We start from the raw sequence: 18,639 nt of genomic DNA on the forward strand, positions 1-18,639 counted from the left end.
ATAAGGATAACCAGGATAGGACTTCTAGTTTTTATATCTTGCCAAGAGTCTATTTTATAGTTATTATTTATTTTACTTGTGACAACCAAAATGTTTGTAAGAAAGGTTGATTACTTAGTTTAGTAACTATACTTGCAACGAGAGTTTAATATAACTTCTAAACCATCAATTTTCCAAGTTCTTCATATAGTTTACCCTTTTAGCATATGATGAGTTTGGTTTAAATAGAAAATAAAAAAGAAGTAAACTAGAGACTTGAACATAAAAAAAACAATCCACACCTTGTATATATAGCATTAGATGTTAGTTAGTTAACAACATTTCATCAACGAGAAACACTAAAACTTTAAAACCACCCTAAGATTTACATTGAGAATAATGGGAACTCTTAATTTTTCACTTGCTTGACATATATTACTGAGATATGATTTTTGAGCTAGAGAACACACAGCCTGTGAGTTTTGAGCTTAATTGTATGGTTACATTCAAACCATAATATTTTTTTCCTGTGTGTTTCGCCCTTCTTTTTTTATTCTGATGTTCTTTACTTTGTTTTAATCTATATGTCCAATTATAGAATATAGATACATACCAAGAAAGTGATTGAGGCCATTGTTTGATTCTAGCTCACTTATCCCAAAATTAGCCTACCTTTTACATCACCCTTGTTAGCCCCCTTGAGCTTTTAATCCCCTCTTGTTCTATAAACCATAATACTAGCCTTAAGTAGAAAAACAAAATAAAAATCCCAAGTTGAATCCTTGGTTAGCTTAAGATAGAAATTGTGTATTGTTTAAGTGTGGAGAACCTTATGGGAACATGGATGATAAAAACAAAGGTAGAAAGTTAAAAAGAATAAAGACATTTCAAAATAAAAGTTTTGGGAAGCATGCTCATGTGAAATCAAAACAATTAAATTACCATGTGCATTAAAAAAAATAATAATTTTATTTAAATAAAGGGATACAAAAATTCCCCAATTGCAAAATAAAAGGAATCAATGCACATGGGACAAAAGTTAAAGTTAATATATGAGCTTGCAATACAAAGTGAGAAAATTTGGGTAACTAGGTAAAGAAACCTTTGAATTACAAAATATGTATGTTAGGTGAAATTTTAGACTAATCAAGGATTCACTTATTAGCTCACTTAGCCTTATACATATACCCTTACCTTTACCTTGGCCCCATTACAACCTTAAATAAAGACCTCATGATTTTTGTATGTCTGTATTCTGTAATTGTTGATTGCTTAGATGAAGAACAAAGTTATAGAAAGTAAGGATAAAAGGAAGAATAGAGTGATTAACCCAATAAACACTGAGTGACTAGAGAGTAAACACAAAATCCAGTGAGGGTTCAATAGCTCATCAACATATATCTCTACTTAAATTGTTAATTGTCTTGCAAGTTTGTACAATACTTTTCTTTCTCATCTCAATTGTAAAAGTGCTTTAACATTATCTAAGGTTTGGCTATGCATATATGATTCCTTGAGAATGTGAATTAATTCAACTACATGTAAGTTTTATATACAAGTGAATGACAATTAGAATTGCATGATTCATTTAGGTAGTTGCATTTAGAATAGATTGATGGTTTAGAAGTTATAGTAAACTCTCGTTGCAAGTATAGTTACTAAACCAAGCAATCAACCTTTCTTACAAATGTTTTGGTTGTCACAAGTAATAAACACCTAAATAAATTGATAACTGATGTATTTAAACATCGGGTCGTCTGCTCATGGAACTGCAGGGAAGTATGTTCTTATTATTGGTTATAAAGATTGTAAATTGGGGTTTTGAAAATAAGGAGCAAGTAATTTAAATGACAAGAAAAATAAATAAATAACTGTAAAATAAACTTTTGGTAAGGTACGAGAAATTGGAAGTCCTATCCTAATTATCCTTATCAATGGTGATAAGAATTGAGTCTTACTCCCACTTAGTTAGCCTTTACTAAAGCAAGGGAAGATCAAGTGGATTAATTAGTCTGATCTTCAGGTTCTAGTCAATTCCTGAGAAAGGACTGGAATTATTGAAGTTCAATTCAATTAGCAAAGATAACAATTATCGATCACGTTGAGTTTGATAACTCCTGAGTTACTGATTTCTTAACCAAGACCAAAAGGAGAAAAATAAATCTACTGGAACAAAAATGTCTTCAGATTGGAAGCAACACTGACATAAATAAAAGAGAGCAATAATAAACTGAAATACCTCAAATAACATTAATTAAAAGAATCATCTGTAACATAGAAAAGTTCATAAGTTAAATTTAGAACATAATAAAAAGGAAAGTTGAACCTGATGAAAAGGGACAATCATGAAAGCAAGAAAAATCCTAAATCCTAATCCTAAGAGAGAGAGGAGAGAACCTCTCTCTAAAAAAACTACATCTAAATCATGAAAAATGAATAATTGGGGAGTCCCCTTTGAATGGATGCATTCTCCCACTTCAAAACCTCTGATCTGTGCCTTCTGGACGTGGATTTGGGCCAAAAAGGGCTTCAGAAATCGCTGGGAGCATTTTCTATAATTTCTGGTGCGTGGCCTTTGTCACGCGTCCGCGTGGGTCATGCGGTCACGTCGTTTGGAGTTTTTCTTACATGCGTTCGCTTCGGTCATGCGTCCATGTCATCTGCGCTTTGCTCGTGGCGCGCGATCGTGTCATTCACGCGTTCGCGTCGCTGTCTTTTCGCGCCAGGCATGCGGCCGCGTCGCCCACGCGTTCGCGTCGCTGCCAGTTTCTTCAAAAACTCCATTTTATGCTTTCCTTCCATTTTTGTATGTTTCCTTTCCATCCTTTAAGTCATTCCTGCCCTAGAAGTGTAAGACCCAGAACTTTTGAAAAGTCTTATTATGATCAAGTCTCAAATCATATAGTTATTTATAGCCTTAATTCCAGAGATTATTTTATTAAAGATAATTAAGGCAAGTTTTGATTTATTGAACTTGAGATAAGCTATGATTATTATCCAATTTTATAATTATTGGATTATTTTCTATATTTAAGGTATAAGGCTGGTAGTTATGAAATAATAAGGATTTTATATGATTTGGACTAGATAAGTAATATTTTAAATATTAATACTGCTACTTTGGAAAAATAAATAGGTTTAATTATACTAATTATTTTGATTTGGGCATTTTATGGAAAATAATTTGTGAAATTGATGAGCAAATAGTATTTTCTATATATAATTAGTGTTGGATTTAATTATGGGTTTCAATTATTATATTATTCCCAATTTTATTAGAAATTATGAAACTACCCCTAACCCTAAAAACCCTAACCCGGTTACCCATTCCCTCTAACCCTAACAGCCACCAAAACCCTCCTCCAACAACCACCAGTAGCAACGGCTGCAAAGATGAAAGAAAGAAATGAACGAAACAAAGAGAATGAGATGCATAATTAGGGAAGAGGGGAGAAGAGGGAGGCGACGCGGTGGGTGCCACTTCCACCGTTGCTGCCGTCGCCAACAGAGGGAGAAGGAGACTGAGTCGCGGCGGAGGAAAGGAGGGAGCTCGTCATCGCATCACCACGTTGCCACTTATTTACCGCCACCACGAAGCCGCCGTTCTAGCCTGAGTAAGGGAGAGATCGAGGCGACGCGAGGGAGAAAGGGAGCCATCGTGCTCTGCCGCTGCCAGTTCCGCCGTATCCTGCGCCACCGTCGTCTTTGCCACAGAGCCAGTCGTCGTCCTTCATGGTAGAGAGAGAGAGAGAGAGCGCGCGACAGGGGAGCCCTGTTGAGGCCGGTCTGTTGCCTCCATTTTTGCCGCTGTGCCATGGAGAAGAGGGAGCCACGCCACACCTCAGTCATTGCTAACTCACCGAAGCTGGCGCACGAGAAGAGGAGGAAGGGACGCTGCCTTGCACCGTCGCCAGCGTGCCTGGGCGCTGTTGCTGCGAGCTGGCCGTCGACGAAGCTGGGTGGTTGCTGTCCTTGTCAGTAGCGGGAGAGGAGGAGACGCGATGATGGTGGGTGGTTCCGCCGCCCTTGCTGCCGTGCCGTCAGAATCTGCCGCCATGGCCGTTGGAGCTCCGGGCTGAGCTTCTGCCACTTGAGACCTTGCTGCCGTCGCCGGAAAAGTATGCCGATAAGGGTTTCAAACTTGGTTTTCGTTTCTTGTGAGATTATGGGAGTCTTATTGTCGCGGCATGTTGGTTTCAGTCACCGTCGCCAAAGTTGTGTTGCCGCAGCCGCTGGAGGTGGCTACCGGGGCTACCGCCAAACCGGTTCAGAGGCCGTTACTGTTTCGTTTTCGTATTACAGTATGTATCTTATGTTTCGAAAAAGCCTCGCGTTAGTATTTGATTGTGTTTGGTTAATGAATATGAGTTTTGGTAACGTGAGGTCGAGTCCTGATTACTATATGTTGCGATTAGTATTGCTGTGGTTATTGCGAAAGTGGCTGGGAGTTGAGGTTTTGATTGCCGTTAGTTCGGATTGAGGCGGAAAGGACTCTGTGAGGCGTTTGGATTATGGAACCTTGCGTTTTGAGGTAGGGGCGCTTTCCAAAACTATACTTTATGTATTGGAATTATTACATATGGATACTGATGTGAGAAAATGTGTATTTAGTGATTGTATCGGCCTTATGTATTATTTGATTGTCTCGAAAGCTTATGAATGTTTGTTTGGCTGAATTGTTGTGCGACTTTGTGAAATGTAATGTTTGGAAATTGATTCTTTAAAGATTTGAAATATTAGTTTAATCCGTTGAGGATTGGTTTGAAGTGAGTCAATTATTTTGATGATGTGAAAGATAGAATACTCTTGAAATTCATCCTGGGTTGCTTTAGTTGATTTGGTTTTGATAAATGATTTATTGCTGAACTGATCCTTTTAAACTTTGGGAATTGGTTAAATCGGTTGATATTGAGTTGATTTTGAAATGGTTTCCTTGAGATATGCCACTGAGGCATTTAGCTTGCTTTTGAATTGATTTCTGGTTTTGAGCTGTTGAGAAGGATTGTGAAACGGTTTAGTTGGGACCTGAACCGGGTGGCAAAGTCCAAGTTTTAGGGGAGGTGCTGCCAAAATTTCTATAAAACTCGAGTCTTTATTGAAAGGTTGTCGGGAAAAATGATGAGTTAAAGAGTTCTACTATTTTATTTGAATTATCAAGAAAAGGATGATTCATGCTTTTGAAATGAATTATTAAAGAGGAAATTGTGATTTAGCCTTGCTTCTTAAGAAAAGCATTGTATCTCTTTTGGGGGAAAGTTATTTAGATGAAACTTATATTAAAAGCTGTTTCAATTGTAACAATGGCTATGCCTTTGAATTTGACTTGAGAGTTTCAATTAGAGGAGTTTCAATGACTTTGAAAGAACCTGAATGTCTATTGACAAGTTTCATTTTAAAATGTTTTGAGAAAGGTTTTAAGTACTCTTTGAATTCTGAATTCTTGCAAGACTAAAACAATTTTGAGTCGTTGAAACGTTCTAGAATTTATTATGGGGGTTGAAGCTGGTTTTGCCTAAGTAAAGGAAACGAATTTGAAAGAAGTGAAAGAGTATATGACTCGGTTTGGCTTAGATCCTATTTTATTACTCAAATCAGGAAGCCAAGGTTTTTAATGAATTTAAATGAACTTGGCGAAATGAGTTATGTTATTCTCCCCTAAAGACTTGGGACTCTGCCGAGAAACTTTGTTATAAAATCCCATTGTGGGATGGGTGATTTTAAATGTTCCCAAAGTGAATCTTTAACTTTCCATGGTTTTGGAAATTTTGGAAAGAGGATGCCGAGAGCGGCTTTGTTTTAAAAAGGGAACTCACTTTGAGTAAGTTTGGCTTATGAGCCTGAGATGATTTGAGAAATGAGATCTTTAAAGCTAAAGCTGAAAAGAGTTGAAATTTGATTTCAAAGTGAAATGGCTTGAGAAAAGTGATTTATCGCTTAAATGCCGGTTTTATGAATTTGATGATGTTGAATGGCGGAAGTGCTGTTTGTTATAGGCCGGAATGGCTGTGTATGATATTGATTTATGGTTGGTTGTCGAATGAGTTATGGGCCGCATGGCTGATTATGAATTATGAGTTTAAGCCGAAGGACTGTATTTATTGATAAATTGGCTGGTTCTGGATTGAACCGTGAGCCGGATGGCCGAGATGAATGTTGTATGTGAAAATGCTTGTGTTTTCTCTCTAGTTGTAAGGGTGACAGGGCACCGATACCCTCTAATGGCGACAGGGCGCAGATACCCTCTGATGGCGACAGGGCACAGATACCCTCTCATGGTGACAGGGCGCAGATACCCTCTAATGATAATAATACGCAACAGAGAGACTGTGTCCGGGTTAGCTACCGGACACGTCGGGTTGGCTTGGTAACCGACAGATGATATCATCAGCCACTAGGGACAGGCATGCATCATATGCATCTATGTGATATTGTTTGGGTGTGCATATTATACTTGGTTTGCCTATGTGAATAATTGCTAATTGTTCTACTTGCAATAACTGTTTGTTTATGCTTGCATCTTCCTATTCATGTTTGCTACTGGGACTCTGTTGGACTGTGGTGATTGGTTGATGGTAGGACTGTTTGGGGCCTAGGGCCGTGGTTGAAATGAGATGAACCGATGGTTGATTTCGGTTTTGTGTTTCTGGTTTAGAATAAAATATGAAAGGCTGTTTTGGTTCAGCATAGATAAACCGTTTTGAAAGGCTTTTGAGTTTTTGAGAATTTAATGGTTCCTTTTCCAGAAAAGATTTCCGACTTTACTTTCATTGTAAACTGTTGTTTTTGAAAAGAGGCATAAGATGGTTATTAATCACTGGTACGGTTTATCTTCACGTATCCTATTACAGTAATTCCCAAAAACCCTCTACTGAGAACCCTTTCGAGGATGATGTTCTCACCCCCCTACATTTTTTCCCTTTCAGGATATGGGCACAGAAGTCACGAAGAACTTATTTAATTGTTGTTGTAATGCTCTGTATTATTTTAGTTATGGTTTACCGTACCCTCGCCTTTATCTTGATATAATCTATAAGAGGGATAGGAATTGTATTGGATTATGTTTGTAATATTATTTATATATATTTATGTATATATATGGATGTACTCTTTATGAGTTGTTGTAAGTTGAATGGTATTTATGGATGTACATTATCGAACGAAAGTATCTTTGGGAGCGGTATTGCGGTTTAAAGTTTTAAACAGGCTCATATTTTAGTGTCGTCGTAATGTCCGAGCTATGAGAGTCGCGCAGCCGGAAGCGTGAGCTTTGGTAGTTAGGGTGTTACAAGAAGATCTGAAACTATTCAACACACAAGTTACGACATCGAATGGTAATAAAGGGTAATTAAAATAATTATTCTTAAAGCATAGGAAACATGTTTTTCACATATCTCACATAATAAGGGAGGGAAAGTAAAATCATGCAATTAACATGAATAAGTGAGTGAAGGACTGAATAAATCACTTAAATTAGACACAAAATATATCATAAAATATGGGTTTATCAAGCATATAGATCAAGACAAAGGCGGATTTAAAAGCAAAGTTTGGGATCCTGGAATCTATTCTGACATTCATCACCCCGGGAGCCTGAGAACCTATTTGAAGCTGCTCAAAAGCTTCACATGCCTAGTTTGGGACTGATGAGCGGATAATTTATACGCTTTTTGGCATTATTTTTAGTATGTTTTTAGTAGAATCTAGTTACTTTTAGGGATGTTTTCATTAGTTTTTATGTTAAATTCACATTTCTGGACTTTACTATGAGTTTATGTGTTTTTCTATGATTTCAGGTATTTTCTAGCTGAAATTGAGGGACTTGAGCAAAAATCAGATTCAGAGGCAGAAGAAGGACTGCTGATGCTGTTGGATTCTGACCTCCCTGCACTCAAAGTATATTTTCTGGAGCTACAGAAATCCCAATGACGCGCTTCTAATTGCGTTGGAAAGTAGACATCCAGGGCTTTTCAGAAATTTATAATAGTCCATACTTTGACCAAGTTTAGATGACGTAAAATGGTGTTGAACGCCAGTTCTATGCTGCTGTCTGGAGTTAAACGCCAGAAACACGTCACAAACCAGAGTTGAACACCAGAAATATGTTACAACCTGGCGTTCAACTCCAGAAAGAGCCTCTGCACGTGTAACATTCAAGCTCAGCCCAAGCACACACCAAGTGGGCCCCGGAAGTGGATTTATACATCAATTTCTTACTTCTGTAAACCCTAGTAACTAGTTTAGTATAAATAGGACTTTTTACTATTGTATTAGACATCTTTGGACGCCTGGTTCTGAGATCAGAGGGGCTGGCCATTTGGCCATGCCTGGACCTTTCACCTATGTATTTTCAACAGTAGAGTTTCTACACTCCATAGATTAAGGTGTGGAGCTCTGCTGTTCCTCAAAGATTAATGCAAAGTACAGTTTTTCTATTCAATTCAACTTATTTCGCTTCTAAGATATTCATTCGCACTTCAACCTGAATGTGATGAACGTGACAATCATCATGATTACCTATGAACGAGTGCTTGACAACCACTTCCGTTCTACCTTAGATTGAATGAGTATCTCTTAGATCTCTTAATCAGAATCTTCGTGGTATAAGCTAGATTGATGGCGGCATTTATGAAAGTCCGGAAAGTCTAAACCTTGTCTGTGGTATTGATGCACGGAAAACTTGTCTTTCAATAAATCTCCCTTCGGCAAGTGTACCGAATTGTCGTCAAGTAAAACTCACAATAGAGTGAGGTCGAATCCCACAGAGATTAACGGATTAAGCAATCAATGGTTAATTGATTATCCTAGTTAGACGAATCATAATAGAGTGATAAGTAACAAGGAAATGTAAATTGACAGAAAAGTAAAGAAAGCAATAAAGTGCAGAAAAGTAAAATGACAAGAAAAGTAAATGTAAGAACTAAAAATAAAATGAACATTGGGATCAAGAGATATTGCAATCCTCTGGATCATGTTCATTCTCATCTCTTCCTCAATCAATGCACTCATTGATCTCCTTGGCAATCTTAAGTGATTGAATTACAATTTCTTGTAATTCAATCTCTCAAATCTTGATCAATAGCCAATTCCTTGGTCAATTGCTCATGAGAAGAGATGAAGTATGGTCACTGATTATACCACATGCATTTCCCAAATCAAGTGTTGAGAGGATTATAGTCACATATCCATCCAAACCCAATTTGGTCCAGCATGAGAAAGCATTTCTAGCTTGATCTCTTCATTCCTCTTTCAAGGTTCAGAAGAGATCCAAGTATGAATAGCTTCTTTTCCAAGATAACTACCCAATTGGATGAAGACCGAAAGCTTTCAAGTAAAATCAAGAGAAAAAAAAGAAGAAGAAGAATAAGAACTACAATTGATCCATTGAATCACAATAGAGCTCTCTAACCCAATGTAAAGAGTTAGTTGATCATTGCTCTACAAAAATAGAAAAGAAAGAAAGTGCAGAAAAGTAAAGATGAAGATAAAAACTGAAAAATAAAACTTCAAATTCATAAATGAAAATTACAACTAAAAGAAAGAGAAGGAAAAGTGTGTGAGGGGAGGGAGTCCGAATACCCCTCTTCAATCCCCCATTCCAGAATTCAGTTCCCCCCCTTTCCGGGCTTTCTTTGGTCCTGAAATCAAGCAATAGAGTGCATCAAAGTTCTAGTCCAAGTCATGGGCAATGCAACATACAATTTGTCACTAAACTTATGCAAAATCCTCATGAAATAATGTAAAATGCACAATGTATGCTTGAATCAAGGTGTAAGTGAATATCTACCCAAAACTAGCTTATTTCCTAAAGAAATGCATGAAACTACCCTAAAAACAATAAAGAAAAGGTCAGTGAAACTGGCCAAGATGCCCTGGCATCACAACACCAAACTTAAAGCTTGCTTGTGCCTAAGCAAGTACTGGAACAAGAGAATGATGAATGGAATATCCAGAGGAATGAGTCATTCTTGTGGAAGTCATGTTACTGATTTTATGGTGGTTTCATGCATAGCAACTTAGGTTCATTCCATTACTGGCTTTCAGACCTTTATCATGTCCCTAAACACTTACTTTGTCTATACCCTATGAGACTTTTATTCATTGATCCTTTTATTGTTATTTCAAGGGTTATTTGTGTTATTTATCTAAGTGCTCTGTAACGGGGCAACTCTTTAAGATAAGCTTTCAGCCAACACTCCCGAACCAGTTGGTTCAAGGTGCTAGGTGTTGAAGCACCCCTAAGGACTTACTCCCTCAAGTCTCTCCCCCATACATACACACCACATGCATATAGTTCCTTTATTTTCTTTTCTTGAGACCTTGGTGTCCAGCACCTCTTTGGGTTACTAAATGCTCTGTGGTGAGGGTTACTCTTGATAGTGGATTTTCAGCTGATAATCCCGGGTTAGTTAACCCAGGTTACCAAGTGATAAAGCACCCCTGAGAGCTTATTCATCCAAGTAGATCCCTCACACAGGAGCACCACAGACATTTGTCTCAAGGTCCAAACCATTGGTGCCTAGCCTTATTACTTACTCTTTTTCTTTTATTTTTCACTTCCATTATTCTTTCCCTTTTCTCTTATTAGGATCTTGTCATCTACTTAGTCTCATGGGTATATCCAAAGCAAAGTATTCAGGCCAGATAGTTGTCCTCCTAGCCTTGTGGTTGAACCAACTTAGCTACTTATGACTACCCCAAAGATTCATGAATGCACTTCCACAATATGAACTCCACTCTGGTCTTTTAAAAACATAAACATTCTCTTCTTTATTTGATTTAAAATGGACAAGCTTACAAGTAAATAAGGGAAATATGCAGTGACATTTAAACCAAAAATCATGGACCTATTCAGAAAGAAAACTTAAAAGACAGAATTTAAAAAGTTTAAACATAACATGGAAGCAGGTTTTATTTCATACAAGATCTTCCTTATTTAAAGCATAGAAAACGATGGACTAAAAAGAACTCCACCACCTTTCATTCATGTGGATGCCCATGCTCCTATCCTTGCTTGTCCTCATTGTGTCTCTCTTGAGTGCTTGTGTTCCCACTTCCTTTGCCTTTTCCAAGCAGCTTCTTACAGAAACCACCATCTTCCATCTTCTTCTTGAGTGTCTCCTTTTGCTGTTTTACCTTCCTCTCTTCTTGTTCTACAAAATCTTTTTGGACCTCATCATATGTAGGGATGGCATAGTGTAGTTGATGCATGTTACTAGTGATGACAAGTCATCTTAGCCTAGTTTCACTAGCCTTTTTCTTTTGTTTTCAATTGAATTATGCACTTTCTTGAGCCAAAAGCAAGCCAATTGGGTAGATTTTCATGCTTCCTTTGATTGAATCAACCATAGATGAATTAATGCAATTTCATGAGGTTTTATGCTATAATTTTCACATATTATGAAAGAATGAATATCTCATGATTTTGAGCATAGCTTTGATGTGTTTGGTTGATTAATGATAGGTGAAGAAAGCTTGGAGAAAGGTTGAAGTAAGAAGGAATGGCTAGGAGGAAGAGAGGACAAAAAGTTTGAGCAAAAGTTTGCCTCAAACTTTAGCTCAAACTTTTGGATTAATTGAAAACGAACCAGGGAGCAAAAAGCTTGACCAAAAGTTTGCCTCAAACTTTTGGGCAAACTTTTGGGCAAAAAGCTGGAGCAAAAGTTTGCCTCAAACTTTTATGCAAACTTTTGGGCAAAAAGCTTGAGCAAAAGTTTGCCTCAAACTTTTTAGCAAACTTTTGGCATCACAAATCAACACCCTGGAGAGCAAAAGTTTGCGCCAACGTTTGCCTCAAACTTTTTGGCAAACGTTGGCGCATGAACAACATACCCTGGAGAGCAAAAGTTTGCGCCAACGTTTGCCTCTAACTTTTTGGCAAACGTTGGCGCCATGAGTGTGCAAGGGGAGGCCAACGTTTGAGCAAAAGTTTGACCCCAAACTTTTGCCCAAACGTTGGTATCAGCAAAATAGGGTGGCTGATGTGAAAAGTTTGAGTAAAAGTTTGCCTCAAACTTTTACTCAAACTTTTACTCAAGCTTTCATGATTCCAAACCCGGTTCAATTCGGTTCTTCTCCAAACTCCAAGAGCAATCAACCAAGGCCTCTATCAACCCAATTCTATCAAGAGCAAAGGCCCAATTGAAGGCTTGAAGACCATTTGAAGAAAGTGTATAAATAGCATAGGATTTAAGTTTTTCAGGGAGTTTTCCTTTTAGTTTTGAGGAGAGCTTTCCCTTTTAGTTTTCATAGAGAGTTTTCGGAGAGCTTTTGGTGTTGAGTGAATTTTAATTTCTAAGTCTCGGGGAAGGAGAATTGAATTCCCTTCCTCTTAGTTTTCTTGCTTTCAATTTCAATTACAATTGTCTTGGATCTTGGGTTGGAGAATTGAAGGAATTCTGTTTCAATCTCATCCTGAGACCTCTTTTTTTTCTTTACTGCACAATTGAATTTAAATTTCTGTTAATTGCTTCTTCATCTACTTTCTCTGCAATTTACTTTCCCTTTGCAATTGTTCTTGTTGGATCTAGGAAGGCATTGAAATCTAGACTTGGTTATCTAGTCTCTTGGGTCCTGAGATCTAAATTCCAATTTTACATCCTCTGTTTAATGTTTTTCAATCTCATTTACATTTCTGTTTATAGATCCGATTCAATCCAAGTGATCTTCTACTTCTCTGTTTGTTGCAATTTACTTTTCATTGTTTAAATTCTGCGAATCCAATTCCCAATTCCCTTTACAATTCAAGCCATTTACATTTCTTGCACTTTAAGATTCTGCAATTTACATTTCTTGCGTTCTAAGTTTCTGCCATTTAATTTCTTGTTCTTTAAGATTCAGCACTTTAAATTTCAGTTCTCTTTAATTTCATGCAATTTACCCATTCCCTTTACTTTCTATGCAATTTCAATTCTGCAAATCACAAATCTCTCAACCAAATCTTGATTCGCTTGACTAAATCAACCACTAAACTAAAATTTCTCAATCCTTCAATCCCTGTGGGATCGACCTCACTCTCGTGAGTTATTATTACTTGATGTGACCCGGTGCACTTGCCGGTTAGATTTGTGCGTTTGGAATTCGTTTTCCAAAAATACCATCAACTAGTCATGTAGTTCAACTTGGCTTGAGTGTTCACATAGAACTCCTCCCTATGTAGTTGCCTTCCTTCATTTAGTACACTGAACTCATTGAAAGTTTTCATTTGGGCTATCTACCGCTGGTTGAGTTCTTGCAAGTGCTTCTCTTGGAGCTCTTGCCTCTCATTCACTTGGTTGATGGCTTGAGTTAGCCTGGAGTAGTGTTTCTGCTGCTGCTCCATTTGTTATTTTTGCCATGTTTCCTGTTGGCTCAGCCAAGTGGTTTGAAGGTTCAGTATTTGCTCTTGTCCTTCCATATGCCTCTGTCCCAAATCTTCAATGGCTCTTAGAAGGTAAGTCATATTCAAGTTGTCTGGGTCATGCTGCTCTTCTTGCTGCTATTCTTCCTGATGATGTTCCTCTTAGTGAACTCTTTCTTTTGCTTTTGGTTTCCCTATTTGTGGCCTTCTTTGTTGCTGAGCAGGTGTAGTATAAACCAATCGTTCGAGTGTAACTGGCCTCCCTGGGTTCACCCAGTCTGGGTTGCTGTCCTCAAATACTACCTTGGCCTTGTTGCATAAGCGGAGAATGGTGCTGGGGTACCAAAGCCTGGCACCTGAATCAACCTTCTCAGCCGAATCTTGAATCCCCTCGGCGATGAGCTCATTCACGTTAATTTCCCCACCTTGTATTAAGCAATGCACCATAGTAGCTCGATTGATGTTTACCTCTGAATTATTTGCAGCTGGTAGAATAGACCTCCTCACAAGTTAAAACCACCCCTTGGCTTCAGGGCTCAGGTCTCCTCTCTTGATGAACTTGGGTCTCCCATCTGTGTACCTCTCCCAGTCAGCTGCTATAACACAGATGTCTGCCACTATCTCTGAGAGCTCATGTTTATCAGGGCTTCTACTTATCCTTGCTTGATAACTTTCCTCATCAAAACGAGGTGATCTCAGGTGAAGAACTCTTGTTATGGCATTTGGGCTGAAGTCCACCTCTTTTCCTCTTACGTAACTTTTGAAGGTTGGGGCCTTGGTTTTATCCTCTCTTACTACATTCGCATAAAATTCTTTGATGAGGTTTCCATTGATCTTCCCCTCTGGACTTGTGAGCAATTGCCACCCCTCTGTTCGATTTTCTCCAGAATTTGTGGTGACTCATCTGCATTGATTTGGAAGATTAACTCTGGCAGTATCTTTCTCGCCCTTATCCGTTCGAATTCATGTTCATGAAAGGCAGTTTTGAATTTCTTCTCATCGAAAGGAACACTCTCCATGGGTTCCTTCCTCTTTTGCCTCTTTGAGCTTGATGATGCCATGAATTGAGTTGCTGTTTTGAAGTGGAGGTTGGAGGATACAGAGAGATGAGGAATAGGTTGGCTATGATAGAGTGTGATGAAGGGGTTGAGCAAGCCGAAAGTATGAAGTGTGGAAGTGGGAATTTGAATGTGAGGAATGAGCATGCACTAGAGCTCACTTATATAGGGGGATCATGAGTGGATGGAAGGTGTGGATTGCAAGGATTGTTGCTTGATGGACGGTTGGGGTTATGTATGAAGGAAAGACAAGGATCATCACTTAATGAGAGTGATTGGTTCGGTCTTCAAGGGTCTTCTTTCTCCAATGTTGCATGGCAGCGTTTCCCCATGCGTTCCCTCTTGGGACATGTGTGTAGTGCTCTTCATTAAGTGGCGAAATCTCCCCCATTTAATTGTCCAATCAATCCCTTTTCATGCTTCTTTTCCTTTCCTATAAAGATTTAAAATAAGGACATTAATATCATAAAAATCAAACTCTACGGTTAGAATAATAAAGAGAAGAAAAGATTTGATTGTTTATTTATGAATTCCAACTAACTAACTAACTATTGGTGGGTCCTTATATGCATTTTAGTTGCACCATGGGGTGACACCAAACTTAGTTTGAAGCAATGTGATGAAAAGTTTTGTTCAAAGCTCCAAGAGTTCTGCTTTAAACACCAAACTTGTTCTTCACTATAGACTGCATGATAAAGATTTCACCAAGTGTTTGTCAAGTTTGGGTTGAAATTCATAAACATTGATTTATTCATTATTTTAAAAACATATAAAACATGGGTTGCCTCCCATGAAGCGCTTCTTTAGCGTCACTAGCTTGACGTTTTTCCTTCATCAGGGTGGTTGGTAGTGCTTAAAGTCCTCCCCTCTTGCTGTGGACTTGTATCCATTGGTTGGATCAATGATCTCCACATGATCCAGGGAAAGAACTCTGTTGATAGTGAAGACCTTAGGTAACTGAGATGGTCCAGTAGGGAGATTAGGGGGAATATCTGGGAAGTAAGCTGAGACAACTCTATCCCCTGGCGAGAAGTCTTCCGTAGGGATCTTCTTGTTCCTCCATCTCCTTAGTACCTTCTTCTTTGTTTCATTTGAGGTTGCCTTCCCCTTGGTGACCTCTTTTTTCCAAGGAGTTGTGATGCTGTCTTCACCTGCCTCTAGAGGTTTAGGTTCCTCCAACTTTTCCTTGAGATGTGGCAATTGCTGTTTTCCTTGTTTATCTATTAATGGGATCTCAGAATGAACTGGATGTGCTTCAGTGCTTGTCTCCTCCTTCAGTGTCTCTTTATCGTTTGTGCTTAGTTCCTTGTCCTCTTGATCTATTTCTTGTGAGAGTTTGAAGACATTGAAGCTGAGTCGTTCATCATGGATTCTCAATATTAGCTCCCCTTTTCTACATCGATAAGTGCTCTGGCCGTAGCTAGGAATGGTCTTCCCAATATGATTGGGTGAGTGTGACTTTCTTCCATGTCCAGAATGACAAAGTCTGTTGGAAGAAAGTATTTCCCAACCTTTAGCAACACATTTTCCACCACTCCTATTGCTTGCTTTTGAGTTTTGTCAGCCAGTCTGATGATTACATCTGTGGGCATTATCTCATTAATCTGCAGCCTCTTCACCAGGGATAAAGGCAGTAAGTTGATGCTGGCCCCCAAATCACATAGTGCTCTATTGAACATAGTTTCACCTATGGCACAAGGGATGTGAAAACTCCCTGGGTCTCTTCTTTTTGTAGGTAACTCAGGTTGAATAAGAACACTACATTGTTCATCACTATAGTCTGGCCTCCTTTGAGTGAGCTTTTCCTGGGAAGAAGTTCCTTCATATACTTGATGAATGCAGGCATTTGTTGAATTGCCTTGATGAATGGTATGTTTACATGCAGAGATGCAAACAAGTCTAGGAACCTTGAGTATATTCTCTTTCCCACAGCACCATTGAGTAGTTGTGGGAAGGGAGCATAGAGCTTCAGCAACTCTTGTTGTGAGATTTCTGGTTCTTGGTGATCTCTATCCTCCTCCTTTGTTGAGTTATCTTCAGGTTGTTTGCAAAATTTGCCTTGCTTGTCTTCAGTCTCTTGATCACTCGTAGTGACCATTTTGCAATCTTCCCATCTTACTTTCTTTACTTCTCCCTTGGGGTTTTTCTCCGTGTCACTTGGGAAGCTATCGGTAGGTTTGGGAATCTTCTCAGCTAAATATCCCACCTGGAATTCCAGCTTCCTAATGGTCTCTCCCTGGTTCTTAATATTGGCTCGCACTTCCTCTTTGAACACCTTATTTTCTTGAATCTCTTGGCATATTCCTTCAAGTAAGGCTTCAATCTTAGAGAGCTTGTCATCAATTGATGGGTGATTCGGAGCAGATGTGCTATTTTGGTTTTGATAAGCATATGAAGAAGTGTTGTTGTGGGGGTGTTGAGACGTCCTCTGTGTGAATTGCTGGTGAGCTGCATTGTTGTTGGAGTTGTAACGTCTCTGGTCTTGGTTTTGATCTTGCTCACTTCCCCACCCAAAGTTTGTGTGGTTTCTCCATCCAGGGTTGTAGGTCTTAGAGTATGGATCATAGTTTTTCCTTGGTGAATTCCCAATGTAGTTGGCTTGCTCCTGACTCCCCTCTGCTTCTTCATTCACTCCTTCTTGTATTGTTGATGAAGTGGAGATTGCTGCTACTTGGTTCATCTCCATCTTCTTGGTGAGGTCAGCCAGCTGCTGGGTAATGAGCTTGTTTTGGGCCAACAGAGCATCTACATTGTTTAGCTCCATTACTCCTCTTGTGTTCCCTCTTTCAGAAGCATAGAAGTAGTCGTTCTCTGCTACTGTTTTAATAACATCTATGGCTTCCTCAATGGTCTTCTTCTTGTTCAAAGATCCTCCAGATGAATGGTCTACGGCCTTCTTTGACTCATAAGAGAACCCTTCATAGAAAATGTGCAGCTGCACCCATTCGTTGAACATGTCAGGTGGACACCTCCTTGTTAAGTCCTTGAACCTCTCCCATGCTTCATATAGACTCTCACCATCTTGTTGCCTGAAATTTTGGACCTCAGCTCTCAGCCTATTGATTCGTTGAGGAGGGTAAAATCTTGCTAAGAATTTGTTCACCACGTCTTCCCAAGCTGTCAAGCTTTCCCTTGGGAAAGATTTCAGCCATTTGGCTGCCTTGTCCCTGAGTGAGAATGGAAATAAGAGCAGTCTATAGGCGTCAGGATGAACACCATTAGACTTCACTGTGTCACATATTCTCAGGAAGGTGGTTAAATGTTGATTGGGGTCTTCTTGAACACTTCCTCCAAACGAACAGTTGTTCTGAACAAGGGTGATGAGCTGTGGTTTAAGTTCAAAGTTGTTGGCATGGATTGTTGGCTTTTGGATGCTACTTCCACAATTGCCTGGGTTTGGATTGATGTAAGAGCCCAAAACTCTTCTATCCTCCCCAGCATGATTTGCTCTACCTCCTCCCCCATGGTTGTGATCTTCTTCTTCATGATGGTTTTCCATGTTGTCTTCCATGTTTGTTTCAAAGAATTCCTCTTCTTCCTCAGTACCAACCACTTTCTTTCCTCTTGCCTCCCTCCTTAATCTAAGGAAGGTCCTCTCAGGTTCAGAATCGAAGGAAGTTGAAGCCCCGATTCTTCTCCCTACCATACAACCATCAAGTGTAAGCAAGAAAAGATAGGTGCAGAAAGTATTTGTGTCAGAATTACTGTTAGTTGTGGGTGATGCAATATATCAAACAGTTAGTGGGTTAGCAAACAGAATTGAAAATAACAAAGAAAAACAAAAGAGTAGAGGGGGAAGGGAAGAAGTTTAACTAAAACAAAAAGTAAATCACTCAAACAGAAAATAAAATTCACAAAATAAAAATGCTCAATCTAGTGATCTTCCAATTTAATCATTGTTGATGCATAATCAATCCCCGGCAACGGCGCCATAAACTTGATGCACGGAAAACTTGTCTTTCAACAAATCTCCCTTCGGCAAGTGTACCGAATTGTCGTCAAGTAAAACTCACAATAGAGTGAGGTCGAATCCCACAGAGATTAACGGATTAAGCAATCAATGGTTAATTGATTATCCTAGTTAGACGAATCATAATAGAGTGATAAGTAACAAGGAAATGTAAATTGACAGAAAAGTAAAGAAAGCAATAAAGTGCAGAAAAGTAAAATGACAAGAAAAGTAAATGTAAGAACTAAAAATAAAATGAACATTGGGATCAAGAGATATTGCAATCCTCTGGATCATGTTCATTCTCATCTCTTCCT

At 38.8% G+C, this 18,639-nt stretch overlaps 1 non-coding gene across 1 annotated transcript; it reads left to right on the forward strand.

Annotated features, from left to right (window-relative positions):
* Window positions 1-17,327: 17,327 nt before the first annotated feature.
* Window positions 17,328-17,431, forward strand: LOC112725904 (small nucleolar RNA R71). Its single transcript, XR_003164984.1, has one exon. It is a non-coding gene; the product is annotated as a small nucleolar RNA R71 (small nucleolar RNA).
* Window positions 17,432-18,639: the final 1,208 nt, after the last annotated feature.

The sequence above is a fragment of the Arachis hypogaea genome, chromosome 11 (assembly GCF_003086295.3).
Source record: "Arachis hypogaea cultivar Tifrunner chromosome 11, arahy.Tifrunner.gnm2.J5K5, whole genome shotgun sequence".
In the NCBI taxonomy this organism is placed as follows: domain Eukaryota; kingdom Viridiplantae; phylum Streptophyta; class Magnoliopsida; order Fabales; family Fabaceae; genus Arachis; species Arachis hypogaea.